This window comes from Eleutherodactylus coqui, chromosome 1 (genome assembly GCF_035609145.1).
Source record: "Eleutherodactylus coqui strain aEleCoq1 chromosome 1, aEleCoq1.hap1, whole genome shotgun sequence".
Classification (NCBI taxonomy): Eukaryota; Metazoa; Chordata; class Amphibia; order Anura; family Eleutherodactylidae; genus Eleutherodactylus; species Eleutherodactylus coqui.
The window spans coordinates 517,703,798-517,717,804 of NC_089837.1; positions in this window are offsets into that span (position 1 = coordinate 517,703,798).

Consider the following 14,007-nt stretch of genomic DNA (forward strand, 5'->3'; position numbering starts at 1 on the left):
TTACCCATAACTTCAGAATATGCTCCAGTGGACAAGATGCGGCAGCTATCCCCGATGACCAGGGTATTGATTACTATTGGCGCTACTACGTAGCCGCGGACACTGAAGCAGCCGGACATGAAAGAAAAGAGGTTTCGTTCAGACAGTATTTCAGAATATAGATTTAGTCATAAAATATCGTAAAATCTGAGCTGCAACATAATGCGAATGGGAAAAAGGGAAATAAAAATTAATTTGTGTTTTTAGATTTTATTACATTTATTTTCAGCTTTAAGTTCTTTTTTTGCTGAGTTTTTATGACCCAGTTAGTTATGACTGTTACAGAAGGTGATCGATGTCATTAGGAAAGGTGGACTTTTTGGTGTTGCGTGGGGGTAGTTTTTTTTATCAACAGATCCAAATTTAAGTTGAAAGAACGAGAAATAATCTAGAGTTTTTTTTATCTGTTTTTCCCTAACTTGAGTCAGGGGTGGGGGCTGGGGGTGATGTTTCTCCTTGTGGAGAACATCACAAGAGGGTAGGAGGTTTTATAGGTCGTGCAATGCTCCCTGGGAAAAACGTAATGCAAATAAGTGATGGAATAATATCTCTAAAGTACCGCCTACTGGATGGTAGCTACTTTATGAGTCAATGTCTGAACTTATAACAGAACTTGCTACATGATTAAAGGGGTTGTCCCGCGAAAGCAAGTGGGGTTATACATCGTGCATTAATTATGAGGCATACAGAAGTTATTCACTTACCTGTTCCGTTGCTAGCGTCCTCGTCTCCATGGTGCCGTCTAATTTCAGCGTCTAATCGCCCGATTAGACGCGCTTGCGCAGTCCGGTCTTCTCCCTTCCGAATGGGGCTGCTCGTGCCGGAGAGCTGCTCCTTGTAGCTCCGCCCCGTCACGTGTGCCGATTCCAGCCAATCAGGAGGCTGGAATCGGCAATGGAGCGCACAGAGCCCACGGTGCACCATGGGAGAAGACCCGCGGTGCATCGTGGGTGAAGATCCCGGCGGCCATCTTACTAAGGTAAGTAAGAAGTCGCGGGAGCGCGGGGATTCGGGTAAGTACTGGACGGTTTATTTTTTTACCCCTGCATCGGGTTTGTCTCGCGCCGAATGGGGGGGCTATTGAAAAAAAACAAAAAACGTTTCGGTGCGGGACAACCCCTTTAAGGATATAAACCAAACCCCAATATCCCGGTACAGACAGCTGTTTTGGGGGGGTCCTTGCCCCTTATCAGTGGACAATAATGTTTGGTTTGCTGGGTGAGAGGCCAACAATGTGAGTCCAGGGCAATATATGTATCCTTGTGGAGAGCGCCACAAAGATGTAGGAAGTCTTATAGGCCATGCAATGCTCTCTTATGCAAATTATGCAAATATGAGTGAAGGAATAATGCCTCCACAGGACACACCCTCATGCTGCTCTCCACAAGGAACAACATTGTCCCCCAGACACACACTGATGGCCTCACACCCTGCCAATCAGAACCCTACTGACACTGAGGAAGGGCAAGATGCCTGACACTACTAGCTGTACATGGATATTCTAGTTTGGCTCACATATCTATCATGTTAAAATACCTTGTGTGAGAAAAACAAGAAAAATTACAGTCTGGGCAGGTGATATAAAGTCAGATGACGACTGCGCCCAATATAGGGCCACATCGTCACTGAACTTCTAGCGTCAGCGCTCACATTCTGATTTGGGGGGATTTCCATTTCCACTTTTCAAAAGCCGTAATGTTTTTATTTTTCCATCGACGTGGTCAGTCGAGGGATTGTTTTTTTGCGTGGCAAACTGTAGTTCATATTGATATCATTTTCTGGATACATATAATGTATTGTATAACTTTTATTTTTTTTTTTTGTAGGTGATGGGAAAAAGAACACTTTAATTCTGCCATTGTTGTTTTCGTTTTGTCTTTGCAGCATTAATCATGCAGCATATATGACATAATACATTTTTTTGTGGGTCGGTATGATTATGACAATACCAAAATGATGTATTTTTTTAGGTTTTTCTACTTTTGCACAATAAAAACTTTTTGGGGGTATTTTTTTTTGCATCGCTGCATTCAAAGTCCCACAACTTTTTTATTTTTCCAAGCTCAGTACTAATTACAGTATGAGAACCAACCTCATAGCATAAGTACAATAGCAGAACCAAGCTCCAAACATAAATACAGCACCAGAACCAACCTCAGTATGTTATGTCTGCTACCTATGTTTGCTGTCCTCCTGCGGTTCCAGGCAGACGCAAGCATCACTTTGCTCCTCTTGTGTGTCTATATATCTGGTTTCTATCAGCAGTGAAAGGGTTAACCAGTCCTCTGGCTTTCAGTCAAGCTGTGGGCTTAATAGGCATTACTCTCCTATTTAAATTGAGCTGGGGCACTTCCTTTTTGCCTGAGAGTTGTTGTGTGTTAGTCTCTGACACCCAACTTTCCTAGGTTGCCTGTTCCTGTTTTTATTGTTTGTTTGGTCCTGTACCTGTATTCTGATTTTTGCTTGTCCCCCTGTCTCTGCACCTTATTCCGTTTATGTGTTTGGCTCGGTCATCCTGCATAGCCTTCCTATTCTTGTCTTCTCAGTCTGCTTCCTGACATTTGTATCTTAGCCTGGTGTGAGCCTGCTCCAGTCACCCAGCATAGGCATCCTGTACCTATTTCCGTGTGTATGTTTGTGTCCCATCAGGGATAGCCAGCCCTAAAGGTGAAGACGTGGGGTCATCCTTATCAGGATGCCTACCCCGCTATTAGGCAGGGGCTCTCCCTTCTTCCTGTTTAGCAAAGAGCAAGATTTGTTCATACCTTGTTCTGTTTCGTAGTGCCTCGTGCCAGTATCTCTAACAACAGGGGGTCAGCTGCCAACAATAACGGGACCAGCTCAAAGCATAACTGGTTGGTTGGTCCAGTGGGTCAACACTCTGTGTCTGTAACACAGTACATAAATATAGCACCAGAATCAAGTTCATAACATAAAACAGCACCAGAGCCAAGCTCAGTACATAGGTACAATACCAGAACCAAGCTCATAGCATAAATATAGTTGCAAAATGAAGCAATTGTGTTGCAGGGGCACCAGTGAACTGATAGTGGTGCATCAGAACATCAAAGAGGAGGAGATACAAGCAGTAGAAGAATTTTTGCAGCTCCTTAAGATGCTGTCATACAGAGGAGTAACATCATTTGGCTAGGTAGACAAAAGGGGGACAATCGCCCCAAAATACATCCCCCTGATGCTTCCCCTACAAGCTGGTGGCCAGCAACCCGTGTGACTGCACCTGTTGAATATAGCTAGCACTGCCCATGTCTGTATAGATGGAGAAGTAGCCTTCAGAATCATCTTCTCAGTTGAGCTGAGGGCACCCCAAACCAACAACTGCGTCCACCATAACCATGCAGGTCAGGAACAGGTACTAGACAATGAATCTACCAGTCCTGAATGGAAGAATTCCTTGTTGGAATTGGTAATCTGAGATGGGATTGAGAGGAACAACAAGGTGCCCACCTGGTAGCACGGCCAGCTTTTATGGCAGCTATGTTGCTGTTCTGCAGCCAAGTTCCCGATGCAAGCATGCAGCTATGTCTTGAGCCACAAAACAGACTGCTATTAATTGTTGTCTTGTTTGTCTTATCATGATCTAAAAATATTCCGGCACCAAGCAGCCCCGCAGGAAAATGTTAATTCCAAGGAAAAGTAGAAGATGACATAATTCTGTGATGACGAGGGCTGGTGCCAGGACCTGTGGCCACCATCTGCTCGAAGCCTGTCAACTAGCAGGCACTTCCTGAATGAGCTTATACTGACCACCGAGTTCATAGGTAATTCAGGGACAGAGAAGACAGTAGAGAACCTTTACCTGCATTTGGTTCCCTAGGGAGGCTGTATAGTAGTCCTGTTATATGAGAACTGAGAACAAAAAGTTCAAAAGAATGAAGGGGCGTCAGTATTTACAGATGTAGCAAAGCTTAACCCAACACTGATAAGTTGCTGCAACAAGTTATCTTCACGCAATAAGAACCATTGAAAAGACAAGAAGAAGTTCTGCAGTTTATTTAACTCCCTTCATCACCAAATAGTTTTCATTTTTGTTTTTTTCATCTCCCCTTTCCAAGAGCCATAACTTTTTAGATTTGCCCCTGACATAGCAATATAAAGGCTTGTTTGTTGTATTCTTTAACGTACAGAAAAACTTTAAAAACTTTTGCAGTAACGATAGTATATGAACCTTGCACTGCGGGTCACTGCAATGACAGTGGTACAAATTTATAGAGTTTTTAATGTTTTAATATCTTTTGTAAGTAAATACAGTTTTTTTTAAACAACAATTGATTTCCCTCGCCATATTCTGAGACCTGTACAGGGGTGTAACTATAGAGGATGCAGGGGATGCAGTTGCACCCTGGCCCAGGAGCCTTAGGGAGCCCATAAGGCCTGTCTTCTCCATATAGGGAGCGCAGTACTATGAATAAAGCATTATAGTTGGGGGCCCTGTTACAGGTTTTGCATTGGGGCCCAGGAGCTTCAAGTTATGTCTCTGTGCAGCATGGTTTAGGTATGGGTACGGGTACAGATAGAAGGGGGCCCCAGCTCACGTTTTGCATCAGGGCCCCTGAGCCTTTAGTTACGCCCCTGGACCTGTGCATTTTTATTTTGTCATTGATTGGGCTGTGTAAGGACTCGTTTTTTTTGGTGTGAGCTTTATTTTTTTTCATTAGTACCATTTTGGAAAACATATGTCTTTTCAATCACTTTTTAACCACATTTTTGGGAGCTGGAATACCAAAAAACATTGCATTTCCTGTATTCCGTCCCTTTTTTTCAATGGCCTTCACTGTGAAGTATAAATATTGTGATATTTTAATAGCTCAGACTTTTACTTAAAGGGCAATACCAAATATGTGGGTTTTCTTAAAGTGCTTGGATTGTTTAATTGGGAAAATGGGAAAAGGTTTTTTTTGAACTTTTAATTTTTTTTTACTGTTTTTTTTAACTTTATTAAATCTTTTTTTTTTTTTGTACTTTCATTTAGTCTCCAGACGAGACTTGAACTTGTGATTATTTGTATCGCTTGTATGATTTATCGCAATACGTCAATACTGCAGTATATAGCAATTTTTGATGTTGCCCATCAAACCCTCTCATGGGCAGGGCTTGATAGCCATCTATGCATGGCAGAACTGGAAGCCTTCAGTAGGCTCTGGGCTGCCATGCTAGCCCATTGCACTGATGGGGCGTGGAAGGGGCTCCGCCCCCTTTCTGCTGACCGTTGGGACATGCGTCAGCTTTGACCATGGCATCTAAACAGTCAACTGCAACAATCAGAGATAACACTTGTGCATTATAATAAAACTACTGTAGGGGCTTAGAAAATGGAGGAGGGGGCGCTGCTTCTCCCAAATACAGAACTCCAATTCTGGAATTGACACTTTGGAATGGAATTTCTTGCCAGATTCTTCCTTCTGTTAATTTTCATATGTGCGAGTGGAACATTAAGTGCCAGTTCTTGTGGAGAAGTGCAGGGGAAGAGCATAAGGGCTTTAATAAAGATGTGCGTCCAGCTAATTACCGATGGCGAAGGGGTGGTCTTATGAATTAGTAGTTTAGGACTATCAACGAGTGACTAATTTCTTTATTGTGACATGAGATGACAAATCTGCCTAAATATACATCTCCATTCATATATCATTGCACAACTACCATATCTACACTGGATGACCACTTTATTAGAGCCTCCAGCTAGTAGTGCGTTGAACCTCCATTGGCCTTCAGAACAGCAGCAGTTTGTCATGGCATAGATCCCACCATGTGATAAAATCGTTCTGCAGGGATATCGGCCCCTGTGGACAGGAAGCTTCTTGTAGTAGCTGCCAAATAAGATAGAGGTCCTGACATGTTCTGATCAGCTGACAGGAAGGGGTCATCAAATCATGCTGCTTTTGCCAAATTCTGACCTCCCATCAGCACGGAGGAACAGAAATTTGGACCCATCTGACCAGGAGATGTTTTTTTGCTGCTTAGTGATGCAATTTTTGCGCACGTTTGCCTGCTAGAGTCTCATGTTTATGTTACTCTTAGACACAATGGCGCTAGAATTGGCCATCTGCTGTTATAGCCCTTGTGGGGTAAAGAAGGACGAATTGTGTATTCCGACACTTTACTTGGAGCACCAGAGTTGTATTTGGCTGCAATTTACTTGGACTGTGCAGCGCCTGTTCATGAGAATGATTCCAGTATATGATTGGCAGTAAAATCCCGGCCCGACTAGTCTAGCACCGATGACCGGCCTCGTTGGAAGTCGCTCAGATCGCTGGATTTTCCCATCTAATGTGGATTCATACTGAAACTGATCCACGGAAAACTTGTCACGTGATTTTATGCTGCACTCCTCGGTCACTGCTCTAATAAAGGGGCCAGTCAGTGTAGATTTGCGATTCAAGAGTGCAGGTACTCTGGGTAGCCCTTTGAAACCTGTAATGCCCCACCAAACTAAGCAATGTCAGGATAGAATTGTTAAAAACTTGACAGAAAATGACAACTCAAGGAAATTTTTGGAAAAGCGTTCTTCAAGGGTGAAGTGTATCCGAACTTTTGAAAGTTATTTTCTCCTAGAAGTCAACGACTGGGGATATACATAATTTTTGCTGTCACTGAGATATTTCTGGTCTAACCATCTAACACAATCGCCTGATATGTATCATCTTCTGACAACATTACAGCTGCCCCTTGAAACTGAGCCGAGATGATGATTATGGCTTTCATCCAGACAAAATGTCATAAACTAGCAGAAAAATCCTAGAGTGAAAAAAAGAAGTGTCAAAAAAGAGCAATTAAAATTCCCCTTGACTCAACATTTATACTTCTTCCTCCAGAGTATAAGATTCATTTTGTCAGAATATTATAGGTCAAACGCATGAAACTGCATTTCTAAGGGAAGGAAAAGCAGTCTTCAACTACTACAAGGAGCTCTCGGATATTCGGCTTCTTCCCAGTACCAGATACACTCAAGTGTTTCTCCTTTTGACAAAAACTTTTTCTTATCTCTTGAAGATTTCGAATCTGCTGAGAGTTTATTTGGTGGATGGCGTCAACTGTGTAGATTTGGCTCGTAGTATCTCATTGTCCCAATTGGGTACGCGGTGGACACCAGGTTTACAAAATATGTATTTTTAATTTAAGAAATACACTTTGAAGTTGAACGTAGAAGGTTCTGTTAATAGATAAGCAATATGTGATTACTCAAAGACGTTCGACCACCGAACTGACTCTAAGTAAGAGTATGCTTAACTCTAGCGTGAGTGTGGGATGGTAACAATCTGTTATAGAGCGCAAAGATCACTAACACTTTAACTGTAGAACACATAGTAGTTCAACCGAGCAATGGCGGTCACCCACACACAGTCCGAAAGTAATGGAAGTGTCACCCAATAACTTGTCCGCAACTGGCGGATGAATGTCTGCTCCTCTGGTGTCGGCTCAAGATTGCATATTTTAACTGGCAGGCCGGCTTTTAAGTCACTGCCCGGGTGCACACATCAAGCCTTTTCCTAAGGGCCAACCTCACTTGCGTATCTCCAGCGTGTTCAGAACTGAAATGTTTGTGATGCGTCTTGGTACATCTGTTGAGCGTACTCCGATTTACAGAGCTGGAGAGGGTCTAAAGACATGGCGCAACCTCCGCAGAAGTGCAGATGGACAGTGCCAAAAAGGGGAACTGTAAACAGCCATATGATGGGTGCAGTGCAGCGTCCCATAGGATGACCTCAGACACATGGCATACGCTGAGGAGCTGGATGGGGAAAGATTATGGCCTGTCACGGCTGCACTTACCAGCCAAGGCCAGGGCAGCACTGGGCCTCTCCCGGACACCCCCGGCATGGGGATGCCCAATAAACATTAGGACAGATGCGGAGTTTGTCACGGGTGACGCTAACGTTCCGAAACCCACTGGTAAGAACTTCGTCAAGGAAATAACTGAGCCACAGACAAGTTTATAGTACCTCAAGAACCTGGCAATAGTCAGGGCCTGGAATAACTTTACTAAAATATAACTTCAAATGGTACGAGGCAGAAATCAGCAGTATTCCAAGTGCAGGCAAAAATGAGATATCTATATACGGTATACAGACTTGATGATGAGTACCTACACACAGTGATCCGGACTTCAGGACGCCTGTGTGTGACAACTGGAGATAAGTGCCTCCACTACAGTGGTCCCAGATTTCAGGACGCCTAGGTGTGAACAATTGAAGAAGAAAGAGTACCTCTGCAATGGGCCTTGAGAAAGTCTTACTCATGGATTTGCTCTCTCTCTCAGATAGGGTTACTCACATTTTATGCTGATGCTTGTGCTCGGGAAACCTCACCTTCTCTTCCATGCTTCACTACATGAGGGCTGAAGGTGCCCCCACGTATCTGGACCTTCTGACTACCACTGCTGAAGACATGGACCTTTTGCCGCTCTCAAGCACTCACATTTATAGACTCAAACATCCGACATGACAGGACAGAATTGATACATTTGTAGACAGTCTCCGTGCTTTGCAGACAATTAACCCATCACACGCTGCAGCTGTGCAACGCACATAACAGAATGACAAGACAGTTTTGCACAGAGTATGAACACAAGACAGACATGTATGACATTTATGAAGGGGGCCAGGAAAGCATGTACTGGGCCACTACAGCAGTACGTAACACTTTTCCATAAAATTTACAAAAATGTCATTTGGCAAACCAGTACACAACTAACTGTGGGAGGCAGATGTAAAATCGCATAGAAAGGGAAAATCTCAATATGCAATTTCCAAAACATTGGCTAGACCTCACTTGACAATTCAAGGTATTGTTTCAAAATATACAAAAACAGTCTCCCCTGCTGTTGGGAAGAAAATAGGCCGCTCGTCAGAAGAGCATTACACAGAATCGTCACAAAGCGTCAGTGAGGTGGAATTGTATTACTGGCAAGAATGGAAGTAGCATAACATGCCAGAGAGCCATATGCAGACCAGGCTTTGGCTTCTACAAGGCAAAGGAAAAGCCTGCAAAAACAGAAATGTTTGGGATGGGCTAAGGAGCACCAAAACTGGGTGCTTTGTCAATGGAATTCGATAATATGGAATGCCAAGTAAAGCTTTAATCTCTGGCGATGAGCGCAAACAAGTGATCAAAACTTCTGAAGAAGTGTTTCACCCAGACTGCCTGGCTTGGGCAGTGACATTTCCAGCTTCTGTAATGGTGTGGGGATGCCTGTCAGCTAGAGGCGTTGGCAGTCCCCACTTCATAGTGAAGGCTGTCAGTGCTTCTATGTACCAACAACTTTGGCTGAGCATCTTTTTCCTCTGTTCTGAAGCTTCACACTAATTAATTTCCAACAAGATGCAGCGATCTGTCATACAGCTAAGTCGACTAAAGCCTGGTTGGCTTAAAATGGGATCCCCACACTTCCCTGGCTTGATTTGTTGCCGATTGGGTCCTTATGGGGAAAGATGAAGCAGGTGCTGCGTAAACATCCATGTGGCACCAAGGACGAATTACAGGCGAAGATTCAGCAAATTTGGATTCAACCACCCCGGAGGAGCGCCAGGCATTGGGAAACTTGATGCCCTCTCGACTAAAAGTCATTCTATGTAAAAGGATACAAAGTTTTTAAATAAAGGTTTTATTAGTTTGTCCATACTGACTCTTAGATTCATTTCCCATCACTATGAATGTGCCAAGATAGCGGCCCCCATCGCTCACTGTCAATGGGTGATGTCAGAGATGAATGATCATTGGGGATCGCTGACTTGACACATTCACAGTAACCGGAGCCAAATCTAAGAAAAGCCCCTATGGGGAATTGGGGGTGAGTATAGCCAAAAGAAAGGCATAATTGGAGTCAGAAAGCCCACATATGGAAACCCAAGCCACAGAGATAATGCCATAACCGATCCTCTTAAATCCCTTCACCCTAAAGGAAGTACTTGGACATCCTCCAGATACAGGGATTGTATGGAGCGAGATTGGACGCCGATCCCACTCCTTACATGGTGGGTGCCAGCTGACACCTGCCCAATCAGCTAAAAACAAGCCAGAAAATATATATATTTATTTTAATATTTTATTTTTAAACATAGTACAGCAAAAACAACAAAACTATATAGATTTGGTATCATGATAATTGGACTGACCCACATAATAAAGTTATAATGTTTGCTGCAGTGTGTATGCCATAAACACAAGACCGTACTAAAGATGGCGTTTTTTTTTTCCATTTCAACCCACTTTGAAATTTTAAGTAGCAGCATTGAAAAATACAATGTGTTCTGCAAAAATCAAGACCTCAAATGGCTATATTAAAGGGGTTGTCCCGCGCCGAAACGTTTTTTTTTTTTTTTTAACCCCCCCCCCCCCCGTTCGGCGCGAGACAACCCCGATGCAGGGGTTAAAAAAACCACCCGCACAGCGCTTACCTGAATCCCGGCGGTCCGGCGTCTTCATACTCACCTGCTGAAGATGGCCGCCGGGATCCTCTGTCTCCATGGACCGCAGGGCTTCTGTGCGGTCCATTGCCGATTCCAGCCTCCTGATTGGCTGGAATCGGCACGTGACGGGGCAGAGCTACACGGAGCTACACGGAGCCCCATTCAGAAAAGAAGAAGACCCGGACTGCGCAAGCGCGGCTAATTTGGCCATCGGAGGGCGAAAATTAGTCGGCACCATGGAGACGAGGACGCCAGCAACGGAGCAGGTAAGTATAAAACTTTTTATAACTTCTTTATGGCTCATAATTAATGCACAATGTACATTACAAAGTGCATTATTATGGCCATGCAGAAGTGTATAGACCCACTTGCTGCCTCGGGACAACCCCTTTAATGAAAAAATAACAGAGTTATGATTTTTTGAAGGTGGAGAGGAAAAAACAAAAATAAATTTAAAAAAGGGCCCTCTCCTTAAAGGGTTCTTTCACTAAAAAATAACAATTCTATACTTATCTATTCCTCCCCCGTCAGTCTACTTACCAGATCTTGACCTCCCCATGTTCTCCTGTCTCCTGCAGTCCAGGGGTTCACTTTACCTCCAGCTGCCTGATTCTTCTCCTTCCTGTGAGGTTACGTACATTTGGTTGGCAGTCTTCTCCCTGCCAACCAATGTACGTTACATCATAGCTCACAGGCCAGCAGGGGGCTGCCTATCTTCTTCAGAGATCGCTCATGCGAGCTGTCTTTGAAATAGATTACAATTCTAGGCAGTGAAGCTACAGCACAGGGACGTGACCTTCACTGACCCGGTCGGAAGGAATTTGAGGAGTGCAGTCTTCATAACAAGCTGGACCAGCGTGCGGTGAGGTGACCCGGGTCAGTGCAGAAGCTCAGCTAGAAGAAGATGTGCTAAGGAAACTGACAGGGAAGGAATAGGCAAGTATAGATTTTTTTTTTTTAAATGACAAAACCCCTTTAAGGGGTTAATAATTAGCTCCTGGGTCCCAATGCAAAACCTGTTAAAGGGTCCCTCACCTACAATGTGCCATTTATAATACTGGTGTCTTTTTATGCGCAAGAGAATCTTCGGGACTCCTCAGACAGCAGGGTTCCACCGCTTCTTTTACACCCGTTATAGCTATACCCCTGAGCACACGGACCCGAAGGGTAAATTACTCTCAGCCTGTGATAGAAGTCCGTGAGTTCCACCTTCCATTGGCAGTGCATATCAATTGATTTGGTAACACTATTATAATATTATACAACAATATTACAAATATTATTTTTTGCACTTTTTTATTGGTATTTCATGCATTTTTTTCAGTTTCAGTAAATCTTTTTATTTTTTATCTTTGCTATGGCAACCCAATAGGAATCTGTAAGCTCCCAGGAAACGTGAATGTTAATCTCAAACACTTAATATTTCAGCTTTATGTAACTCTTGGAGGCTATTTGATAGAGAAAAGCGGCTGCATACATTCACAAGATACAATAAGGAAAAGCAAATGCTGCCCGCTGCGTCCTGCTGTAATAAGCAGCACAACTGGAATTATGCTGAACCCCAGGAACAAGTGTCACTCGCCTGCCGGAAGGGAAGTTTATTTCTAATATTTAAACATATTTCTAACAAGTCACATTTAGTGAAATTGGTACTGTATGTGTAGAAAGTTAAAGAAGTTATTCCAAAATTTCAAGTTATGGATAGGGAAAAACTTGTTAATTGGTTGGGTCTCATTTCCGATTTCAAGAATGGGGGTCTTGTGTCCCTGCGTCCTCCTCACTGCGCAGTGAAAAGGAGGTTGGATGAAGTGCTGCGTGCGCAAGCATATCAGGGCTCCATTCACTTTCAATGGGTCTGGGGAGATACCAGAGCAGCACTTGGTCACTCGGTGTAGTACTGAAATGCTGTTTAAGCACATTGATATAATTGATACATAATTCTCAATTTTCTGGGCTTGGAAAGAGATACGTGTACATGTGATACAGTTTATTTTTTTCAGCTGCCCCAATAACAAAGCCAGTTTAGGACTACCATTGTACGACCAGTCACAGTGCCCTATAAAAGTGTCAGACACACTTGAATCATAATGTCAGGTACAGTGCCCCCATAATGTGGCCCATAACGGTGGCAATTATACTTCCTTGTAGATATATTCTCTGGGGCATTCATATCACATTTTTTCAAGGATTTTCTGAAAATGACTGAAAGTAGAAAATCTTGAAAGTAGAACAACGTGTTGATTGGCCATCCAGAGCATATTGGTGGAGTTCTCCCACCTAGGACCCCCGTTGATCAGCTGTTCACCTGGCTGGTGTGCTCATGCACTGAGCTGTTTTCCGCAGGAAGCAACAGCTCCATTCCCACTGGCATTACATGTAAAGTTCCATTTCAAGTGAAGCAATACCAAGACTGGCCACTGCAGAGGGAACAGTGCTGTCTGCTTCTGCAGAAATCACCCCAGTGCATGAATGCTTCAGCTCAGGGAACAACAGATCAGTGAGGGCCCTGGGTGGTAGACCCTTGCTGACCCACTATCGATGGCCTACCCTAAAGTCAGCACATCACTACCCTTTGTACTTCAGTCACACTCAAAGCTGCATGCAAGATTCAACAGGCTGCTATGAATCTATAAGCAAATATTGACACACCTAACACCTTAGGCCGGTCTCACATGATTGGATTTAAATAGCGGATTCCGCGAACGCCGTCCGCGCAGACAATCCTGATAATACGTGGGCATTGAAAGGCATATAGTTTCGAAGTTTCCTTCACACCTGTGGGTGTGAATTGCATATTCTGCAAGCGGAATGGGCTGTAGGTACACGTGTCATTGCTAAGAGACAGACAAAAAAAAAGAACTGCACCGCGCATGACCGCCTGTGAGTGTAAGAGGGCATATGCCCTACAATTACGCGCCATACGGCAGGTACACCGGCCGGAATTTGCTGTGAGCTTCCTGCTAGCAGAATTCGACCCGTTCGTATGAGCCTGGCCTTAGTAGTCAACCTACTGTAATGCACTGCAGTCTCATATACTGCATTGTAAACAGGGTATTTTTTTTATTTTTTTTTACCTCTATCTTGTGTGATTGTTAGCCCAGAGTGAAGCTCTGCAATTCTACTCAGGAACCCGGAGCCTCAGGTTGAACAATTGTAAAAGTCCTGTAGTGCATGCAAATTATAATGGCCTCCAGCACATGCTGTGATTTATACTGCACGTTTGAGAGGACATCTTCCCTAAACTCACATAGTGGGATGTATCCTCATATGTAAGGTCTACAGCTTTACAGTTCTGTCATTTTTTTAAGGCGTTACATAAACTCTGACATCTGCCGAGATAAAGCGACAAGTCAGATAAAAATGCCATCACGCCGAATAAAGTGGTAATCAGCTGAGTGAAGAGGTGTTTCACACTTCACTGGGTTGTTTTGTCAAGGCCTTTAACGCGGAGCTCAGTGGTTATTGAAGCTTAAAGCAAGCAAAAGTGGCTGAAGCCTTAAAAACTGTCAGGAGAAGGTTCATTATTTTATGCTGTAGTTATATA